The following is a 12,245-nucleotide window of genomic DNA, read 5'->3' on the forward strand; positions in this document are numbered from 1 at the left end:
CACACACACACACACACACACACACACACACACACACACACACACACACACACACACACACACACACACACACACACACACACACACACACACACACACACACACACACACACACACACACACACACACACACACACACACACACACACACACACACACACACACACACACACACACACACACACACACACACACACACACACACACACACACACACCTTCGAAATGAGGGGTGTTCAGGTTTTTTAAATGCAAAATTGAAAGAAATACGTCAAGTTGTTATTGACTACCCTTTAGTAACCCTAACCCTCATTGATAATTCATTCATTCTATGATGCCAACACTGTTCGGCCGGTCATATATCCAATAAGCTATTAGGTCAATTATGGGAAATTATAGGCGAAATGCCACGTCGAATTTCAAAAAGCCGAATATTGATATTTGATTAATAAGGCTGTTAACTTTGATATCGGGTCAAAGAAGGAAACCATATGCCATGATGCCAAATCTTTGATATTGGGTCAAAGACTAAAGCCTTTGATATTGGATCAAAGTATTCAAAATCGCGATTAACTCGACACTGGGTCAGTTGAAGTTAAGAATCATTGTATGATTATAGCATAGCATAGCATAGCATAGCATAGCATTGGGTGACTACACACATCTTGTATTGGCTGATACACAAGGTACAACTAATAATCAAGCCCAACACGAGATGCCAAAATGAGTACCTGGATTCAATACTCATTTCAAGTGTTGTTATTGCAAATTAGTATGGTACCAAAATGCACACCGTGACAAGTCAATGTAATCATAAAGGGATGGTCTGAACAGCAAATAAACTTTTCAGGTGCAGAAAACTCATACGACCCTACATCTATAGAAGCTGTTTCAGACAGGAAAGGAAAGGGTTATCTATGTTTATAGGAAATCCTATTTGGCAGATAGGATTGATCAATAAAAGAATTAATGAAAATTACACGAATACACATCAAAATGGAAAGAGCTCACCAATGTTTTTTGTTGTTGCTACGATACTTATCAATTTGCTTTGGTATCGATAACCATGGGACCAGTATTACCACTTCCGGTCTTTTACGAATCCAATGCGGCACGATTTTTCGCTGTCTTACCGTACACATGTTTGAACCAATTTAAATCCACTTCTGATAAAACCTTTGCTGTTCGAACTACCAAAATCACATTTTTTTGTCCAATCAACGATCAAAGTAACACAGTAGGCAAAACAAAACAATGTGCTCTGACACATTTTCATTTTCTTATAGTTTTCATTATATTGCTTCAATAACAATTAAAAAGACACTCATAGTTGTTATTTTCAGTTTTTTTCTTCCAAATATCACGAAATACATTTCAATTCGCTGTAAACCATAAGATAGCTAACACTAGTGTGCACCTAAGTGGAGTAACTTGAGCCACCCAAGGCTAGCACAAAACTCATATTTTAGGAAATTGAAATCCTGTTATCAGAATAAAAGTATATTTCAAAATAGTCAGCATATGATCCATTGAAACAATGAGAGAACACTTAGCTTTTATGCTGCTCTAGGGACCTGGTAACGGTTAACTTCGGCACATCCGGAAATTCGATCTCTGTCTGATGTGAACAGTCGACAGAATTCCGGGAAGACAGAAAATTGACATGGTTGGGAGCATGGATATCAGGTGAAAGCATCAAAATGACCGATACTTGATTCGAACTTTTTCACAATTCACTATTTCACTTATTTCCAACTTTTTCACTATCAAATTGAAATTTTTGGCAGCAGCGAAAAAAATTTCATTCTTGTTCAACCGACGCCTACTTAGCGAATCTTAAGAATCATTGTATGATTATATTGGCTAAAAAATTTTACTTTGAAATCGGCAGCTGATATTGGGTCGGCTTGGAATGCTTTGAAAAGTACAATTGTAGTTTTCCAACATGGAGTCATGTAACTGTTTCGGAACAAGCGCAAATGATTTTTTATCGATTCCAAAAACAATCAATCTACTTCAACATGGTGTCAAATGGCCTTACATTGGTCAGGTGAAATGGATGGAAGAAGAATTTAACACGTTGTAAATTCATCTTAACGAATGGGCGCGGTCGGTAAAATTTAAACGAAAAATGAATTCACGATTTAATCAAAGGGAGCATATCCGTTACCTAGCAACCACGACCGACATGGCCACTTCAATGGATCACTGAAAAAAGCTTATTTTCCGAGAGAAGTCGCCACAGAAAATCAACAAATCTTGGCACTGTGTTGCACTATGAGAGATCACGTGGAAAAAAATCGAAAAAAATCATATGAATATGTAAATAAAAAGTAGACACTTTGTATACGAGAAGCTCAAATATCAGAACCCGTTATCCGTTGTAGTTTGCCCAGTTAGTTAGTTTTGAGGATTCAGGTTTTTTTTTACAATTCAATATTTAAAACCACTATACTGCCGTTCTAAGCAAGATTGTCCCATGTGGAAAAACGTGCAAACGAGAAAAACGCGATTGAAATATCAGCTATATTTCCAATTTTTCTCTCAAACTAAAAATTCCCTGACAGTTTTTTCGTAGTGAACAGTTCAAGTTAATCATTTTACAATGTTTTCTGCCAAAAAAAATTACATTTCCTACAAAAAAAACAGCAAATTAGAGCCAAAAATGCTCCGTGTGACACTTTTGCGTAGAATCAGAATGCATGCCGATGCTAGTTCTACGAAAATCTGTCACACGGCTACAATTTTTCTATCATTTTAAAAGCTTGCGTAGTTTATTTTTTTTCCCAAAAACTCATGCTAAACCGTAATTTGAGAAATACGTTCCTCTTTGTTTATAAAAATGTATAGTTTAGTATGGATCTTGTAAGTAGTGTCTACCGAAAAGTGTTTAGTGAAAATTTCTCTGAATAAAACACTCAAGGCTCTCTCTCGCTCCTTCTCTGCCCTCTATTTTAGTGTTCTTTTCAGTGAATAACATTAAATTCAACAGTTGAACTCATCTTAAGACAATTTTTTTGATAAAATTTGGATTTTTCATAGAATTTTCTCTAGTGTGACATTCTTGCGTAGAACTATCAACATAGAGACAACCACCTTGATGAAAATTTCGTATAAGTTCAGAACAAAGTATACTTGTTTGTGTTTTTATTCGAAAGTTAACAATAAAAGAGACCGTTTCCAGCAAAAAAGTGAAAATGACCCAAAAGTCACATGGGACATTCTTGCTTAGAACGGCAGTATTGTAAAAGAAAAAGACATAATATTGAAAAATGAAGGAAAATTGCAAGAAATAAATAAGATGAAAAATAAGAATCTATAAATGCAAATTTTGGATCACTTATACGTACAATATATTGTTGTAAACGTTAATCTCTATAAAAATTAATTGTTGAGTGTCTTCAAAGTCGCTAATAAGACGATAAACCATGAGAAAATGAAGACCATCAGAAAAAATGAAATAATCAAAGTTTCCGGCTGAATTTTTCTCAAGTTTCACGTGGATGTTCTAACAAGTTCTGAAGATTTCAGTTCCAATCTAAAGATTCGAAGCTTTTTGAGAATTTCACCATCGTCAGTTTTATGCACCCACTCTCTATGAAAAGTAATTAAAAAACGAGCAGATCAGCTTTCAGGTTACCCATCTTTGACTTTTGAACCAGGCACTATAATGGGCTACCTATACTCAACATGTATACATATTTCAGGTGGCGGTGGAAATCCCGTAGTAGTAGTGTTAGTAAAAGTTTTTTTTTGTAAACATTGTATCCAAGACAATTCGTGACGTCAGTTGCATTTTCAAACAAACAACCATCATCGCTGTACCAGCGAAAACTATAGAAAAAATCATTGCCAACTGCTGTTTACGATTCTCGTCTAAAGTACATAAACATCCTGGCAAGTGACGTAGGCTTTGTTTACCTTTTTTCTTTTTGAATAACGAGTTCTGTAATAGTGTGCGTGTTTGCTCATCACCTTCTTTGTACCACATTGACCTATTAGGATATATTGACAGTTTTACACGAACACCACCTTAGCAGGAGGCCTCAGCCATAACCTCAAACCATGGGAGAACAGAAACGATTTTTGAGAAGGGCGCACGATAAACGCGTTTTTTCCGGTACTCATATCGACAAATTCACCCTGTGGAAAAACGATACACGGTGTTCGTGTTTTGATTTTTTTGGGCGATCAAGGTTGCCAAGTGCATTGATATTTGGAAAATGATTATATTTTTTAATTGCATTGTTATAGAAAAACCTTTTCATAAGTACTGAGAATTTGCAATGTTCCCGTAGATTTCTAGAAAAAAATGAAATGCAATTAAATGCGTAGAAATTGATTGCAACATTTATCTGAACGGAAGAACAACTGCCTGTATCGCACACTTAAACGATGTAGCGAATTATGTGGATTTGTTTATAATAATCAGAGCATGCAGGATATTATTTTCAAAGCCAACATAGACGGGCTTTCATTAAATTACTTTTTTTGTAACAGTTAATGATTAGGCATTCGTTTAGAAGATAGAAACAAATTTTGAATCTATCAAGCAGTATATGCAAAACATATTTCAGATGTTTCACCTTGAAAATTCATTAGAAAAATATGGCTAATCTTCATCCATTTTGGGACGCCTCATAATGAATTCAAACGTTTAGCTGTTGACATTTAAAAAATTTAATCAATTCAGAAATATTATAATTGATTGAAATCAAACAAATACTGATTTTAGTAACGCACCTAGCATCACTGGTGAGGCCGCCAGCAAATCAAAGTTTGAGGTTATGGCTGAGGCCAATTTTTCGCCAAAACTATCGTTCGTATATACCCTTATATTGTCCTAATTTTTCAAATGTTTTTTTTTTTACAAATTAGAGCTGGCTAGCAGTGTTTTAGAAAATGAAGGGTAGGCACTGAAAGGATAGGGGCCTGAGTAACGCACAAATAAATGACTGATATCCTTTTTTATAAACATAAAAGCCACTTCCAAAAAGAGTTCGTGAAAAGTTAACTTATTTTTTTACGATCGTAAATAAAAGAAATGATAGTCGAAATGTTGAAAACATTTCAAATATAAATTCGTCCGCTTGCTTGCATGCGGAACATGAACAATTATTGTTTTATTTTCATATAAACAAGAATGATTTGCGCTCATAGGCATGAAGTTACGTGCGTGCTCATCTGTGTGAATCGAGTGCGAACGGTGCCAAAAAGGATGGGATTATCTATTATGCATTCCAGAAATTTTCTTGTTCGTTTTCGGGCCAGGATTTTTTTTTGAATAACAACAGTGCACTAATTTCAAATTTTCAAGTACAAAAACCGGACAACATCCGGACCAAATCGGGAAAAATTTATACATTATTCGAACAAAATCAAGAAAAAGATAGGAGAAAATCACTTGAACCTTTATTATTTCGTCTCTAAGCACATCACTGTGTTCAATGCTTCTACAAAAAATTCAAATTCAAATCATATACATAGCTATTCCTCGTAGCACATGCCAAATTTGAATCCATTTGCTTGATAAGTTCCCAAGTTATGTAAAAAATTTTAAAGGAGCCCCCTCCATTTTCTTTTCTCCCCATACTGGAAGGACGGAGTGGTACCAATTATTAAATACCCAATTATTTTTGTTCTAATATACCCTCAAATACTGCTTCCATTATTATTATTATTATAATATAATATTTATTCATCGAACATTTTGTTTAAATGAATTAGAATATAGAACAAACATCAATCAGATACAATTAAATAGACTGGACTGGCGAACACGACGAATAAAACGACTAGCTGGTTCATTGAACTGGTGCAGATGTTCAGCGTCCTGGAATACTCGCATCATCGCACTCAATGGCCCATTATAGCCGTAGGATGTTCGGTGGACTCGATTTGATAGTAACGAGTGAGATCGTAAGGTCCTTAATGGTGCACTAAAGCATATCATTTCCAGCAAGTGTGGTGACTGGACCTCACCGTTCAATACTTTAGCGACGAATGTTGCTTGTTGAATCCTTCGGCGGCGTTCCAGTGTTTGAATACCCAAAAGCTGGCAGCGATTAGGATAAGCGGGAAGATCCTCAGGAATTGCTTGCTTGAGTTGTTCTCGAGATATGCAATAGAAATTGTATGGAAGCTCCACTCCTTACATCTGGCGGTCACGCCAGATCTCTCTACGAACTAAGATCCGAATCTTCAACTCAAACGTCAAATCCGTATTGCTGTACGGGTGTGAAACTTGGTGCACATATGCGGTGACGACGCGAAAACTGCAAGTTTTTGTGAATCGCTGCCTGCGGAACATCATCCGCGCTTGGTGGCCTGGCAACTGGATCTCAAACGTTGAACTTCATCGCCGGTGTCATCAAAAGGCGCTGGAAATCGAGATTCGGGAACGTAAGTGGAGATGGATTGGGCACACGCTGCGAAGAGATGATAACGAGATTTGCAGAGAGGCGCTTGACTGGAATCCAGATGGGCATCGAAGAAGAGGCAGGCCCAAAAGCTCGTGGCGGCGAAGTCTAGCCGCTGAAATCCGCACAGTTGACGAGAACCTCGGCTGGCAGCAAGTGAAGACGCTGGCTCCGGATCGCCAGCAGTGGAGATCTTTTATCTCAGCCCTATGCGCCGGTCAATCGGCGCTGGACCCTTAGGTAGGTAGTCCACTCCTCCCCTCCTATCTTCCCAGTGGAAGGAAGGAGGGGTCTCAAATAATCATAAAAATATTTCTCGTATTCAGATACCCTCCCACGCCAAATAAGGTTCCATTTGTTTGAATAGTTTTCGAGTTACGTTAAAAATGGTAAAGGAGCCCCCTCCCCTTTCTCTTCCTATTTTCCCTGAGGAAGGGCGAAGGGATACCAAAGGTTTAGGGAAACATTTATCATACCCTAGTAGTCCCCCTCCCCATGCCAAATTTGGTTCCTTCCCAAGTAACACAGATTATGCCAACTAGCATTAGGAAGTTTTATTATGGTTTAATTATGGCATTTTTTTGTGCAGCTCGTTTTATGACGGTTTTTTTATGGTCATGCAGAATGCTTATATTTTTTTTCGACCATATGTTTTCAGATGGTTTTGAAAACGCTAATAAAACTTTTATTAAACATACTGTTTTAGTTATTTTGAAAGAGTTATGAATGCTTTTTTAAAACTATAATAAAACAAAAACTTAGAAGTTTGCTCCAAGCTTTCTTTTGCATGTTCTATAATAGCACTCAGTGCCTGATTATTAAACCGCCGTAAAACTTAGTGACAGTTCTCGATCAAAATGTCAAAACAGGACACGCTCAGATTAGATAGCACATATTTGAATTGGAACTCCCATTTTTACACATTTTTGGTAAGTTATGCGGGTTGGTTTTGAGTTTAAATTAAAAAAATACATCTTTGAAAACTTGAAATCACCGAAAGTGGTATGAATATCTTTACAATATGAGTATTGAGTGGAAGGGCCCAAATAGTAGGAAAAAAAATGCTTGACGCCATCATTAATTCAAGATGGCGGCTTCCGCTTTTATTTTCAAAGCTGTAAATTACTGAAAATATCGTGAAACCTTCACAATATGGTTATAAGGTGAAAGTAATAAACGAGTAGAAGTCAAATTTCGTTGCCCGTCGCCATCTTAAATCCAAGATGGCGGCTACCACTCAACTTAAAAATACTGTAAATGACTGAAATTCGCATAAAACCTATATTATAGGGGTATAAGTTGAAAGAAATCAACCGGTAGAAGTTGAATTACGCTATCTTACGCCATCTTGAAATCCAAGATGGCGGCTTCCGTTAAACTTTAAAATGTAGTGAATGACTTAAAATGACATGAAACCCAAATTGGTAGTGGGTGAAAGGGCTTAACGAGTGAAGGTCGAATATTGCTATCTTACGCCATCTTGAAATCCAAGATGGCAGCTTTCTATAAACTTAAAAAAAAATGCTCTAAATCATTGAATATCGCATGAAACCTCCAAAATATGGGTATTTGTCAATTGGGATAAGCTATAAAAAGTTTATTTTTGCATTCTGACGCTATCTTGAAATCCAGGATGGTGGCTTCAGCTGAACTTAAAAATATATTGTATTGGGTGCTAAGGCTAAATGATAGAAGTCAAATATCTCTTTCGCGTTTCTCTGAAAATCTGTAAGTGACTGAAAATCCCACAAAGACCACCACAATACAGACCCCGTTCGTTTTTGGCAACATTCGATTTTGGCAACATCGAATTAGGCACATGTGCCAAAATCAGACGGTTAACAGAAACAACATAACCTTATAGTTTTCGCTAGAATAAGACCAATACAATTTAGACATAATAGCATGATAGGAATAAAAGAATTACATAAATGGCAAAAAAAATCAAAAACTATAAACAAAACAAGAAAAGTTCTAAATGCATTAGAAACATAATGAAAAAATAATAAAAATTATTTAATGATTTAAAATGATCTAAATTGTTTTAAAATAGTAGTTTTAATGTAGTATTACGTGAAAAAAAGTTGTGTTCAAGCGATTTTCATTGATTAACAGCATTTTAAATTCAGTGGAAGCTGCCATCTTGGATTCCAAGATGGCGTCGGAAAGAAAAAAATCGACATCTTCTAGCTTAGCCTTTTCATTCAATACTCGTATAGTGGTGGTTTAATGCGACTTTTTGTCAGCATTAAGCATTAAAAGTTGAGCGGATGCCGCCATCTTGGATTTCAAGATGGCGTCGGATAGCGAAATTCGACATCTACTTGTTTAGCCGTTTCACCCGATACCCATTTTGTAGGGGTTTCATGCGATTTCAAGTCATTTACACCATTTTAAAGTTCAGCGGAAGCCGCCATCTTGGATTTCAAGATGGCGTCAGACAACGAAATTTGACTTTACTATCGGCTTCTGAGAAATTTTGGGGGCAAAACACTAGCGCCAAAATAAAAATGACGAGTAGGGCTTTAACCATTAATTAGAAAATTTTAACAGCATGCTTTGAAGTTTTTGTTTACACCACAATCGATTGGACCTTCGAAATCAAATGTTTTCAAATCCCTGTCTTGACAATTTGGACGAAGAGCTGGAAGCGGAACCGTTTCGAATGATAAGACAACGGAACTTCGAGGACGGTGAGAATATGATGGAGGTTTGGAGAATTTCTGCTGGTGAGCCTTCATCCAAAGTAGCAAAGGGATCGAACGACTAGCACCAGCTGGAGATAAAAACTCGGCATCGATATTCTCACTCTCAAGTTTGGGTCAAAAGCCTCGAACGGGATTCGGATGGGCCTAGTAGAATTGTGAATAAATTACCGGCTAAGATTGTAAGTATTTTGTTAAATGAAAGTTCGATAAATATCGATAAACTAACCGAATGTTAATACGCTTCCAGATTTGCTCAAAATAACACCCACTTCTCAGAAAATGATACTGGTGAAAACCAAATCTTTGCCAAGGCAGTGGCTATTCGAGTCGACGACGACGAAGATGCATCCAAATATCGTCATGACAAAGTGCATCCACGTTTTCGAAGCGTACCCTGCCAATCTTGTTGCCCCTTGCAAACGCATAGACAATGGCGAAACGCTAAGTCGGTGTCGTTCCTCGAAGAGGACGAAGTGCTAAAAAATCGATCTACATCCGGACGAAATGTCGTCATCATACAAACCGCTGGCAGACAAGGCAAATCCTCGACCACAATTCCACCACCGGAATATGCCGAGACGTGCACGAAACTAGTGATCAGAATTAACAAAACCATCTAAAAATGTGTGTCCTATAATAAAATCTTTGAGAAATTTAATTCCTTTTTTGTTGAATTTATAAGTGAGAACTTTCCTTTAAATGGTGGGAACAGTCTTTAACAGTTGGCATATCAAAATTGAAGATAGGCTATTTATATTTTAATTTTTCATATTTCATTCATATTTGATTTTTCATATTCGTACAGAACAGCTGCAGTTCGTCATCACATCCAAATAGGATGATGTTCGGACCACGGTTTTTTAACACATGATGCAAGAATCTGTTAGAACCAGAAAAATAAAACTGCAAGAATTATGTGTTTTCAAGCTTGAATGCAAGTTGAAAGCTTGAAGACTTTTTCGCTGGTGGCAGCACCGTAAACAAAAAGTTGATGTCCCAGACTACTTGTTCGAAAAACTATTCAGCCGGGTATCTTGATAGAATAGAATATCTTTGCTTTAACTCATGATTTATTCCACGGGTCATTGAAAACCAATCCCTTTTCATTTAAAAAGTCTGTCCTCATTTACTGTACTAATGATTAACAACTCAGAAATGAGGAACTCAACCTTAGCGTGTAATTGGTTGGCTTGCGAGAGAAACGTCAAATCGTAGCTTTTTTTGGGGTCATCATTAAACCATAATAAAACTATGAATTGACTCACGCCATGTTGGTTGCAAAATCGAAGGGTGCAAAATGACGCCATGTTGATGGATTCACAATGCAAGCATTGGAAAATATTTTTTCAGGCCTTTTTTCCATCAATCCCATCATGATTGACCATCAGATTTGACGAGGCGCATTTATTTTAAGATACTATTTCATATACATTTTACCTAAAATCTTGACTGGCTGTAGAAAAGACGCTCATTATATGGGTAAAACATTGGTTTTTTTAGCTATTAATTTTACCAGATCATATCTGAATAATGCAATCATCATCCATCAACCATTACGATTGCTGGAAAAAATAAAAAAAAAATCCGAAAACTCACAGAACCGAAAAAAACAAAAATTTCTAACATGTTTTATAATAGCTTTTTAAAAGCTTTAGTGACCAATATTGATGACTAACAATGATTGGTCATGATGACGTTCCTAGGATAGGGCCAAATAGCCTGATTTTGGCTTTATTAGAGTCCAGGTGATGTTATAGAATGTGCTTTAGCTTTTTATGAAGATTAATGCTATGGTCCAAACGATGGTTTAGCCCGATTGTTGTTCAGTTATTAAAAAATGTATGGAAACCTTTCTCCCCTTTTTCTATTTCCTCATTGGGAGGAGAAATGTGTCTCAAATAATCATAAAAACATTTCTGGTACTCAAATACTCTCCCATGCCAAACTTGGTTCCAATTGCTCGATTAATTTTCCAGTTATGTAAAAATATGTAAGGGAGCCCCCCTGTCTCCTTCCTATCACCCTACTGGAAAGAGGGAGGGATTAAAATAATCGAAAAGATATTTCTCATACCCAAATACCCACCCCCCATGTCAAATTTGGTACCATTTTCTTGACCGGTTTTCAAGTTATGCATGGTGTGGGGGAGAGAGATCTCAAACCATAATTGCAACCAATTGGAGCCTTCCCCCTGCCAAGCTTCAAGCAAATCGGTTCTGTAGTTTCCGAGTCTATAGGGAACAGCCACCCAACGTACGTTTTATTTTCACATTTCACATTTATTTTTCTTCTAAACGAGTTTTAAGCAAAGCATCAAAATTGTAAAAATACAAACCGAGTTTGGCTCGTTAAAGCCTAATGGTATTAGCCGTTTTAAATAATAAAAAATATATAAAAAATAAAAATAAACCGTTGATAATGATTAGCCTAATTGGTTGTTTTTAACTATTTTTAGCCATTTTTTATCCAGTTTTAGGTATTTTTTGTTTGTTATTTTCATCAGGTTTGAGTTTTTTACATAATTTTTAGTTATGTATGTACTTTTTGTTATTTTTAGTCTTTTGTTTGTATATTTATTTTTTTAATTTATAATTCTTTAGTAGGGTAGATACTCTAGATTTCGACAGGAGCTAGATTTCGACAAATTTTTAATGAAAGGCTTATCATTCTATTTGGTGGCTCAATCTATCTATGTTCATATTTTTCTATTATTGCTCTCCCATTTTAGTATACGTTGAATATAAAAATTGTTATAAATAAGTTATTCTATAGTAGTAAATCAATAATTGAAAAGATGAGGGAGACTGGCAACCCTGTCGAGTGCAGCTTCTTTCCTCCGATCGCTGTTATTAATTCATTGAATTTCGGTGTAATTTACAATATTTGAATGTTCCTTATAGTGATTCGAACGCGCAGTGTGTTATTCTTTATGTGTAATGTGAAGTTGTGATGAAAAAAACATTACATTTGGTGTTATTTTAAAAACATTGACGCTTGAATCTGAACAGAAAAAGAAAAACATCGTAATATGAAAAAGTGCGGTTCGTGTACTAAAAGTTTCTGTTCTAAAAGCTCATGCTGTGCAACAAAAGCTCCCTGTTCGTGATGTAACGCTTTGT

The sequence above is a fragment of the Uranotaenia lowii genome, chromosome 2, assembly GCF_029784155.1.
Source record: "Uranotaenia lowii strain MFRU-FL chromosome 2, ASM2978415v1, whole genome shotgun sequence".
In the NCBI taxonomy this organism is placed as follows: domain Eukaryota; kingdom Metazoa; phylum Arthropoda; class Insecta; order Diptera; family Culicidae; genus Uranotaenia; species Uranotaenia lowii.